Here is an 11,595-nt window from a genome sequence, read left to right as displayed (position 1 = left end):
TGCCAAATATTGCACAAGTATTTAGACTAATAAATAGCCTTCTATAACAGGAAGCGTACTGTATATTTTATGTGTTCCCACAATTTTTAAGAGAAAGTCTCATCCCTTCTGTCTCACAGATGTTTATAGAGGAAAAAAAAAAAAACCTAAACTAGATAAAATAACATGTTATTATCAAAAAAGCATTTTAATCATCAGCTAAAGATTTTGGGAACATTAAGAGTACATTATAAATAAGAATACATTTTAATTAGAAGATTTTCTCGCTGATTAGTCCTTCAGACCCCAGGTTAAAATCATGCCTTACTGAATAAAATAAGATGTATAGTTAAGAAAATAATCATAGGGTCCATCATCTCATTATTTTGCTTGTGTAAACTACAAAGTAAGGCATATTCCAGCTGTAAGAAAAACCAACAGGCCTAATTTCCATGCCGTTATTACATCATGTGGATCTCGGATCTACGAATGTACACTGCACACTGTGTCCTGCCTCATCATGCTGCTGTTACCAAGGATATGAGATGGATGTGGAGCTAAGGGTTTCGTTTTCTAAACTTTGCACTGGACTCTCCCTTTTGTATCCAAAATGTCTCAGGAAGGAAGCAAGCAAGCCCAAAGAACCTCTAAGCCTTTTAGGCGTGACAAAAGCTCTCTTACTTCTGCTCCCTCTCCATTTGGCTTGAAGGGCTGAAGAAGCAAAAGCTAACTCCAAACATAAGAAGAATAGTTCTGCTGGTAACCATCCAAACAAATTGTGGGGATGTGTGGTACATGTTAGATCAAGGAATGCATGGTTATCTTTATTTGGGTTTTCACAGGACAAAGGTGTTCTGTAACAGAGGTAACTTCAACTAAATCCTGCAGAAATTTGGTGTGACTTTGGGGAAGTTACAGAACACAGTACACAGACTGCTTGGCAATCTCCTGGAATGTGTTAGTAATAAAGTTTTGGTTCACACAGCAAAGTATGCAGTAGTGAGAGACTTTTAAAATTTGATTCAAACCAATGAGTTTGAGGATGCTGAGAGTGCAAAGCAAAGTGTCTCATAGACCATGATGTGACAGCTGAAGATTTTTATAAGGAGAGGAGTGCAGCATAAAATCAGCAAACTAGGAAAAGAAAAAAAGGAAAATTCAAAGAAGTAGAAGGTGTAGGAGAACTGGCAAAGAAGTGATACTGAGGACACAAATGTAGGAAGGGAACACTTTGCTTAATGATGGGTTTCACTGTCACCAGACATAAGCAAAACACAGAGAAGGTGGACACTAGGTTAGTTATGTGAGCACACACGGAGGTCTGAGGTAGAAAATGAGCAAGATACATGGACAGGAACAACAACATATATGCACATCAGCACTATAAGGCTGAGAAGGGAATTGCTGCTCTGTTACAAGACAAAAAGGAGGAAATAGTGATAGGTAATGCACACAAAACTCAAAGGGTTAATATTTTTGGATTAGTATTCTCTAATAAAGTTAAAGTGAAGCTTGAGGCCAAGACAATGCCTGTGGAGGACAGCACAAGAATTCTTCAGTGATGTGGATGCTTTCAAACTGGCAGTGACCAAAGAATTTCACCTTTGGATTCATGCAAATTCAGAATAAGTATTGATGAGATTCTTGCTCAAACAATCATCTGAAGATATCTCAGATACTCCAATAGCTATTTTTGAGAAATGGGGGAAAACAATCTTTTTTTTTCGAACACTAGAAAGTTAGTGAGGAAACAGGTGAGAATAAACAGGAGTTCATCACGAACATATTAATCTGTTTTACTCTACCACAGTGCCTGTTGGCCATGGGGCAGGGAAGAATAAATAGATGTTATGTATCTTGACTATTGTAAAAGTCTTTTTTCTCACACTACAGATGCACAGTAGGCCATGGGAGTGTGATCAAGATGAAATTGCTAAGACAGGGAAGCATGAGCCGTCATCTGAAAATAGTTCATGGTGAATTCCCAGATTTCAACCTAAACAAAAGGTGGAACAAGTGGGATTTTGCAGTAGCCTGCACCTAGTTTCATCTGTTAAATATTTTCATCAAAACTATGAAACTCTAATAATGTGCTTATTGAATTTGCAGACAATCTGGGGCTGAAAGAGACTGTCCTTGAAGTGGAAGACAGGCTCAAGATTCAAAACAGTGTTGGCAAAATCGGATGTGCAAGTGAATGGATGATACTCAGGAATAAACACAAGTTACTATATTCAGACAAGAATGTTCAATTGCTCAACTGCACGATGTGCAGCAACTGGCTCACAACAGGCCTCCGTGGGGGTTGCCTGTGACTTGTAAAGGATTACCAGTTGATCGTGAGTTAACATGGTCATGATGTTGGGGAAAAAAGCATATTGGGACATGTAAACAGGAGAAAAGTTTAAAAGATGCGGATAGAAATTGTGCATTATTATGGTTTTGGGTGTTTTCAGTTTTGGACACTGCCCTCTTGAAGAACATAAAAGCAAAATCTACATGAACAGAGAGAACCCAGAACAGGGCCATGAAAAGGACCTACAAGGAAAAGCTGGGAAAACTGAGGTTAATTATCCTAAAAAAAGAAAAGACTAATGAATAATACAGACAAGATGCTTCACGTAAACAAAAAGTTGCTGCAAAAATTAAGGTAACTGTTGTCTGTTCAAGAGGGTTTAAGATGAGAAGTAACAGACTGCAACAAAAGCAAGGCATGTTAGAACCACACACTGAGGAAAACTCAGAGAAAGGCTTGAAAAGCACTGGACCAGATCACTTGTGAAGGCTATGAAGTCTCCATTGCTGGACATTTTTAAGGGCACCTTACATAAGGATCTGTTGGGACGCTGGTTTTTTGAGAAAGGGGACTATCATCAAAGTTCCTTCAGACATACCTTTTTGCAGTTCAGTCATCTGTCTTGGCCCTAGTTTCCATTTCCTTAACAAACCTCCTCTGCCTCAGAAACCATGTGTAAAAATTAATTAGTGTTTGCAAATGTACTTCGGAATAGTGTTGAACAGCCTTGAGCACAATAAAATAATCAATGTTTAGATAATTGTCAAGGAACTCATGCAGTTATCTATACCTATGCAAACCTTGTGCCCCTATATAGGAAAACACATAGCTGTGTGTGGATTTACCAATGCCAGCAATGCCATAGACTCACAGAATCATTGAATATCTGAAGCTGGAAGTGCCACATAAGGATCAAAGAGTCCAACTCCCTGCTCCTTGCAGGACTACATAAAACTAAACCATATGACTGAAATATATGTAGTAGTGGAGATGTCACAGAAGTCACTGATGTGTGAAAAAAGGGATCAAATTCCCAGTCCTTACTAAAAGGGGGTAAGATGGTTGTATTATTGACTGGCTTTCATTAGAAGTTAGTGTTTTACTCTTATCCCCATCTCCAGTTTATCAAATCTTTTCTTTGTTGCAACAGTACAAATAAAAGCTTACAGAGTGAAGTTTAATGTAATTGGAAGACATTCTTTATTTTTATAGCATGTAAAAATACATACAGAGCCATTATGATTTGCTCTGGGTCTGACTTCAGCCACTACTGAAAATTTACTGTTCCCTTATAATACATGAAAATGTCAAATAGTAGTTTAGCTATCTCTGCTCCTGAGTGCTTTTTGAATTAGGGTTCTATTTCAGAAATATACGTTTATTATAATCACACTTTTGGAAGGGATTATTTAATGTATAAATTATTTTCATTATCTTTTAGGGTTGCTATCGCATCGTGATCTGTATCTGTTTCCTACTCAATTAAACACTTTCTCACCTCACCAATTCCTTTTTGAAATGTCAAATCATTGCTACTATTATTTTATTGCACAGCAATAAGAATGATACTGGTAAGAAGATCCAATCTGTTGAAAAAGCTTGAGTTCATTGGATGAAAATTTGAATACAGATCTAAGAGGGAATTTTAGTTAAAAAATGCAGATAAACAAGACAGTGTGATATTTCATATTTATAATGTGAAAAATGTGTACAGTGCAGCAAAGATGACTTTGAAGCATTAGCTAGGCTGTTGTAGAAAAAATATATATTAATCACTTTGGAAAATATAATTCTTAAGACAAAGCATTTGTGATTCCTTTGAGTGGACAGTGTTTTATTTTTTTTCTGAGCCTTTTCCTTACTTTGATTTCAGATAATGACACTAGAGTTGGAAAAATCAAGCTAAGCCCCATCTGTCATCAGTGCAAAAGGATATTCACTATTTCTCTACGCTAATCTAAAAATTGTCAAATTATTGGATTTTTCAGTTCATACTGTAGTAATTCCCTGACTTGTTTCCATTGAGACGGATGAGGTTTTTTCCTGATACAATTTAAACACAAGTTTTCTCTTTCCGACTGTGCCATGTACCACCCTAAACACAGATCTGCCTAGATGCAGTATCTTTCCTTGCCAGTTTTATGTCACCCCTTTTCAGTCACCGTACCTTTTAAGGAGCATGGGTTTCTCAGAGCAAGGAACTTAAATTTTCTAAAAATAAGACCTTTTCGTGTACTCAGAATAAAGCAGCTAAAATCCATAGTCATTTCCAAATGCAGGGGACTGGAATTGCAACGTGTCTTTCAAGTAAGACAGTTTATGAGCAAATGCATCTCAATTAGCACGAAGGCAGAGAAGGCAGAAGAAATGCAGAATTCAGACTGAAATGATACACAAGAAATGAAGGAAACCTTTCTTACAGGGTGAGATAAAGTGAAATTCTGCCCCTAATGTAGTCAAAAGGGGTACAGCCATTGAGTTCAGTGGTACCAGGATTATATTGTGTTTGTATCTTGAAACATATTCAATACTTTTAACTTCATCTTTAGAAACTGTGGAGGCCTTTACTATTTTTTTCATAGAGTTGAATGAATAAAAATGTTATCTTGTATGAACTGTCCAACAATAATCCAATTTCAGCTGTCTGATTTGATTTAAAAACTCAAATTAATAAATCTATGTAGTAAAAATTTGTAGTAAAAATTTCCAATGTACATAGAAACTGAAAACACATATTTTCTGTTTCGTAAGTTTAAAGATGGCTCTTCTCTTCAACCCACCCCCCCCCAATGGTTTTGTTGTTGTCTGCCAAGCCTTGTAAAAAGACTTACTTTCTTTGGAAATCTTTGGCAACTCCTACATATATAAAATAAAATAATTCAGTAGCACTATAGCCTAACAAAATTATAGCCAGCAATGTTAAGGCATAGCTTGGGAATTGAATCTGAACATGCTATGAAACCATTTAAGGGAAGAAAGTGTTAGCAAATGCATGTAATTTTGCTTGTGTAATTTGTCATTAAGAGAAAAACAAATATGTAGGTCAGAGGTGAAAGTTCACTTCTACAAAATGTCCTTTCTTGTATTTTTAGCACTTACTAGTAGGGAAAATTGCAGTTCTTACAACCTCTTTTGGTGTTTTCCTGGGAAAGGGTGACAAAGTGCCGTTCTCTTCATAGTAAGGAGTCTTCCAGTGAGATTGGGGTTTTTGAGATCAAACTGGGTTTGTTTCTTTCCATTTGACCTCATGAAAACCTGTTACCTGTGATTCCTGTATACAAGATCTCCTTGGAGAGGGCAAACAAGATCACTGAGAAATTACCCAAGAAATTTCACAAGCCATTGATGACTGACAAGCCCAGCGCCCCAAAGAATTAATTGATCTTACACCTTATTGCTTGAAAACTTTCATAAGGTGGGTTTGGACAACACAAATTGAGAGTCTGAGTGGGTTTCCTAATTGTCTTCCCTCCATCCTTGATGTCTCTCATAGGTGGCTATGCCACCTCAAAGCAAAAGATTTTTCCACATTTATCCCCAAGCTCAGGCAGCTTTTCCTTGTAAGGACGTGACCTGATGCTAACAGGTCATACAATGGTATTCATGTTATTTATGAGACTCTTGTACAGCTTGAATGAATAACCTGATACTTTAGAGCAGCTCATTGCTCCACTCAGGAGAAAAGAAGCAGTTCTTTGTGTTGGTTCTTCTATAGAAAACGTAGCTTTAAAGGTGTCTTCAAACAGATTGGAAAAAAAATTGACAGATATTCACGCGGATTTAATTCCTGCTATGACACTGCCTCAATATCACCACTTTTATCCAGGACATACCTGTGTTTTAATATGGCTTATTTCTAAACCGTAGGCCCTCCAAGATGGAAATACTGCAACTTAGCCTCTTTGCACGACTTTTGACAAAAAGGTGGTAAGTCAGCAAAAGGCACATCCTGGGCATCCCAGTGATGTCACTGGCAAAGTGTAGTGCTCCGTAACAAGACATGGAGATGACACGTAAGCCTAGCTGGCACATCTTTCAATACAATGAATTTGCCTCCAAGGCAAACCCTAGAAATTACTGGGCCATTCCAGTTTAATCTTGGGCAAAGCTGGAGTCAGGCATTCACCACAGCAAATCTTAGTCTGAATGCTGCGTCTGTTACAATTGTAAACTGTTTTATGATGTGGACAGGGGGACAAACGTAGGCAGCATCTGGCTATAACATGAGATAATTTTCTGCTTTTGCCTTTCCAATATGGAAAAGAAACTGTGTGTCTGGATGAACAGCTCTGTGCCAAAGCCAACCTCCAAGCAGTCAAATGTCTTTCATCTATTCTGCATCCCACACACTTGTAAATTTAATGAAGTGCTGACTGAAAGAAGTTTATTCTCGGCTTCCAATTAGATACTAATAAGCCAAGCTTAGGTAGCATAAATGCTTATTAGGAAGATGGAATATGTTAGCTACTAGCAACCTCAGGCTTCCCAACTTTACAACACTGCCAATAGTTCTTTACAGTGGGACCCTCCATTGATTCCAGTGGGTTTTGGATTGGGGTCTCAGGTGTGCAGCTCTTGCTAATACAGGCTAAGTATTCAAATACTACACAAAACAAGTAACAAGAAGTGGTTATAAATTTATATTGTACAATAATCTAACCCAGAGATAGAACAGAAGATAACACTATATCTGTACCTCTTTCTTAGATCTCCCAGGTCACATGTAAATGGTGGTCCTCCACCTATTCAGGTCCTGTTGCACATTCCAACTATTTCTGGGCTCCAAGTCTAGCCGAGATCTGGTAATTTGTACCTCTAGTAGAAAAGAGACAGAACAGAAAGGGTCTACAGTATTCATCTCCACCTGCATCTCTTATGAGGTCCTCCTGTATGTATTTATCAGTTTTCTCAGACTTTCTTAAAGTGAACTTTACAGCTGAATTCTTCAAAAAGTGAGCTGGGCATCATGATAGAGAGCATTTCAACACCCAAATTTTAAGACACCTAGTTGCTCTGCTGTAGTCTACAGGCTTTTGGAATCCCCACAAGGAAAGGTAGACACCTTAAGACTGGGGTATCCAAAAAGCAATGTAAGCAGCAAACAACCTAAGCTAGCCAATAGGGAAATACTAAGGAAAACAGTATATTTTTAAAATTTTATCCTATTCACAAGGCTGTTTAGTCCTATTTTGAAGAAAGAAATTGCTTTGCTACTTACTGTGATTTGCACAAAATTGTATTCAGAAGGTTGCAGCAACTCTTTAAATTTTTTTATTTCAAAATTGCTGCCTTCAAATTGGTATCAACTATCTGTTTCTTACCTTTGCTGCTAGTTTTCTACTAGTAACAGTGAAGCAGCTGGTTACATTCTATGCTGGGAATGGGAAAGTAGTTCGCTTGGTGCCACTGAGCATCTTATAAGCGAACTTTTACTGGAAGACATACTGTATCTGACAGGTTTGACAGACCACATAATACAGCTAGTAAGAAGTTTTCAGCCAACTCATGTAATTGAAGTCTTAGATACAGTATCATGACCAAAAAGATGCAAAATCACAGAAATGTCACTTTGTGAACACGCCAACATCAATTTGAATAAATTTTTAAGTGGTATTTCAATTAACTTCTCCAGTAATGAATAAAGAGTGTGTGTACCAACTCTTAATTAAAACTTACTTATTTTCTAATTTTTTACATTAAGAAACCTACTTATTTCACTTCTTGGTCACTACTGTGTCTATTTTGTTTTGGGGTATTTGATAGTTCCAGGTGTAAAGGTTTAGAGTGCTTGGTTTTATGATACACTTATTTATGTATTTTACCTACAATTCTAAAAACATCACTCTGTATTTGAAAGAGAAATTTCCTATAATAGCCTTAAGCAATAAATCACCTTACTCTTTGTATATCCCTGTGTACTTCTGCCATATAGCTTGTTACCTAAGCTTTGCTATTTGAACAATGATTTCCTTTTTCTCTAGCCTCATTTTTTAAAAAAATATTTGAGTGTGTCATGAAGTTCTAACTGAGTTTGTGACATCAGTAATTTCCATGGCAACAAACAGATGCTTTAAACATAGCATTATGATGAATTGAACACAGGATTGAGTAAAAAAAAAGACCATGGCCAAGCAAAATTTCATTAGAGCTCAATGGCGTTCTGTTAAAAGGGTGGAGAAAGGAATATAAACGATGAATACACTTCCACTTTTTAACATCACAGTTCTACATGATTGTCCATACATTGTGGTTATTTATTTCAGATGTTCGTAATATTTGATGTAACCTTTGTGGAATTCAGACATTGCCAAAAGTTTCAGACATATTCATTAGTCTTGTTCTTGTGTGCTCTCATCACCTCCAAAAATTCATGCTTAAAACACTCCAGGCTGAACTCTGAAAAGCTGGAACACAGGCAACTGTTGGGAAATATGGCTGTAGATTAATTTGTCTTAGTAAGTTTATGTTAAAAAAATGCCACACATTTAACACATTAAGAGTCAAACCCCCACTTCTTTTAAATAATATTTTTAGTCCAGCACCAATTTATGTAATGAAAAAAAATGGTCTGTTTTCTTTAAACGATATTCCTTTCAGCTAAATTCTGTTATTATGAAGTGTCTTGAGCATAATGCAGACATACATATGGATGAGGGCATCTGTTGGGTCAAATTCCCGCTCTGTCTTTTCCAGGCTAAAGGGCTACTGGTTGCATACAAAAGTCTCATTCCAGGGTCACTCCATATCTCCATTGCAAGAAATATCATTCTTGAGGTCATAATTAGAGTATGATTAATACATGGACATGAGAACTTTCCCAGTACATCTAATTGTATTAAATATGTATTCAAGTGTGCACAGCTTACTACTCTTATGGACATCTTGGGAATTTCTTTCACTAAGTAGTGACAAAATACTGTTTGAGAACATGGAAACACCTATTTCTTTTTCATATTTTTAGTTTTCCACCTATTGGTAGATGGTATATGCCACAGGAAAATGACATGTTTGAAAGACTGCAATGAAGAGGTAAACAATATTCTTGATTTTTTTTTTCAGGTATACTGTTGAAACAGCACATATGCTGCAAAGTTATGGGCCATCTCTGAAGTAGAAGGCTGTAAGGCAATATTATTTTAACATTCTGGCTTAGTCTTGGAAATTTGGTTTATGTTTTTTTAAGTTTTCCACTTTATTGAGGTGCTTAGACACAGAAAACTTTTTTTTTTAATTATTTTTGCCAGCAGCTGCCAGGGCTGAGAAGACAGGATATATTATGTTCTGCTTAGCAGGTAAAACAAAATTCACCAGGCTTAAGGCAACTGGAACATAGTTTTACCTTCCAAACAAAGTGACATACACAAAAAGGTGCTATCTAGAAAGAAAATGTTAACTATGACTCTGAAGATGTTGTTTTTTTTTTTTTTTAAGATACATTTTCTTTAATTGATGTTTAATTTTCACAAATTGTAAAACCTGGTTCCTAAGTGAGATCCTATTTTTAAGGACCTACAAAAACCTTTCCGTTAGGAATGCCAAGAAATCAGAAATCTGAAAACTGCTGTGTTGGAAATGGCTGTTCTCTGGCATTGGTGAATCTCTCTGTATGTCTGACCAGGCACCTAAGTGCATTCTAGCCACTTAGTACGTATTTTTCTTTTATTCCCACATAGCAATTGCTAGGTTCATTGCTCTTGATCTTAAGAATTCTGCTTTTGTACATAGACAAATAATTTACACTGGGATGATTAAGCAGAAATAAGGCTATGATGAATCCATTTTGACAAAATAGAGTCCCTAGTTTATGTAGTTTTCCAACTCATCTATTCTTGAATCCATGTGAGATGCAAAGACTGTGATTATTTAACCTTCTACTCTGCCCTGAAAATTCAGGTCTTAAGGTCATGCAGATTCATGACATTAGAAGATTTCTTATATAGGACTGACTAAGCCTTCACTGAAAATGCTTATTCTGATTATCAGAGTATCTTAATTGCATCAGCATGTAAAGAGTGAAGAATGCACAAAAATTCAGCTAAGGTTAGCATGTAAAAGGTAACCTAGTCTAATAAAACAGAACAGGTCAAAAAAAGGTTCCAGGGTTTTCTCCATATGGTGTGAAAATCAATGTGAGGTAACAATGTGAATGCATATTGCATTCTTAGAAAGAATGCAATATATTCAGTAGAATTCTGCACAACATACTATTAATCATAAAAGACTAAAAGGGAAAAGTAATCAACATAAATATGTTTTACATCATAACAGCTTACAATTTTTCTTCAGAGTGATTTGTGCCTAATGCATCATATTTTTCAAACAGTAACTGTGCAACTGATCTTCTTAAAAAATGCTGCAGTTTTTAACAAGAAGTATAAACAGTACATTCAATTTCATGTAATATCTACACTACATTGACTGTAAGCTTAGTTTTGTGCATAGAAAAAAAAAACACAGACCCCCCTCTCCCCCCAAAAAATTAAAAAAATTAGCTGAACAGAAGGGAAATGTAATTATGCTATTCAGAAATGTAATATACACCTTTACTCCTGGCTTGCTCATGGAGAGTAATGGAGTTGCAACTGACAAAAACAGGCTATGAAATTCTGTTGATTTTTCTGTTACATTTTATTACTTGAGCATAAAATGTAAGACTTCTATTAGCTCCTCCTAGGGACCTGGAGTTCATGACAAATGTATTGTGTTCAAATAAAGCAGAGCTTCTTGGTAAGTTCTTCTCACTAGAAAACTCATCACGTGTGGACACTAGCATTAAAATATTTTTCATCTCCTGATTGTAACAGTGACTGAAATTTTTGTTTTGTTGAGAGTTCTATTGAAATGTCCTTTATTACTTTAATTAAAAAAAACTTTTAAACAAAATGTTATTCAGACGAATTTCCCCTTTATTTCACCAAATGCTTGTTTAGCTGAAAACCCCACTCTGCATGTAGATACTGTTTTTACGATGATAATAATTCTTTGTTCCTTAATGCTTCCTTCTGTGGGCTAATATGTAGTTCTACTTCATCCTTCCAGATAGCATGGATTTGACAGGCTGTTTTTACTGCCTCCTTAGCAGCAGCCCCTCTGCAGCAGCCTTTTACCACACATAAAGGCACCCTGATAAAACTGGCAAATCCATTTTCTACTAGAATTTCATATCAACTACCTTAAATCAAATGCCAGCTCCATTAGCAGTGTTCTGCCTGGTTTCTGGGCTTCTTTGCAGCTTTCACTGACCCGTCTAGACTACAGGAGAGTAGTTGCCCTGCCTGTTTCCAAAGCAAAGACACTTCAGACAAGTTAACATTAATATT

Source organism: Pipra filicauda, unplaced genomic scaffold (genome assembly GCF_003945595.2).
Source record: "Pipra filicauda isolate LSUMZ 115617 unplaced genomic scaffold, ASM394559v2 scaffold216_size1298047_pilon, whole genome shotgun sequence".
In the NCBI taxonomy this organism is placed as follows: Eukaryota; Metazoa; Chordata; class Aves; order Passeriformes; family Pipridae; genus Pipra; species Pipra filicauda.
This window is presented reverse-complemented; position numbering follows the sequence as displayed.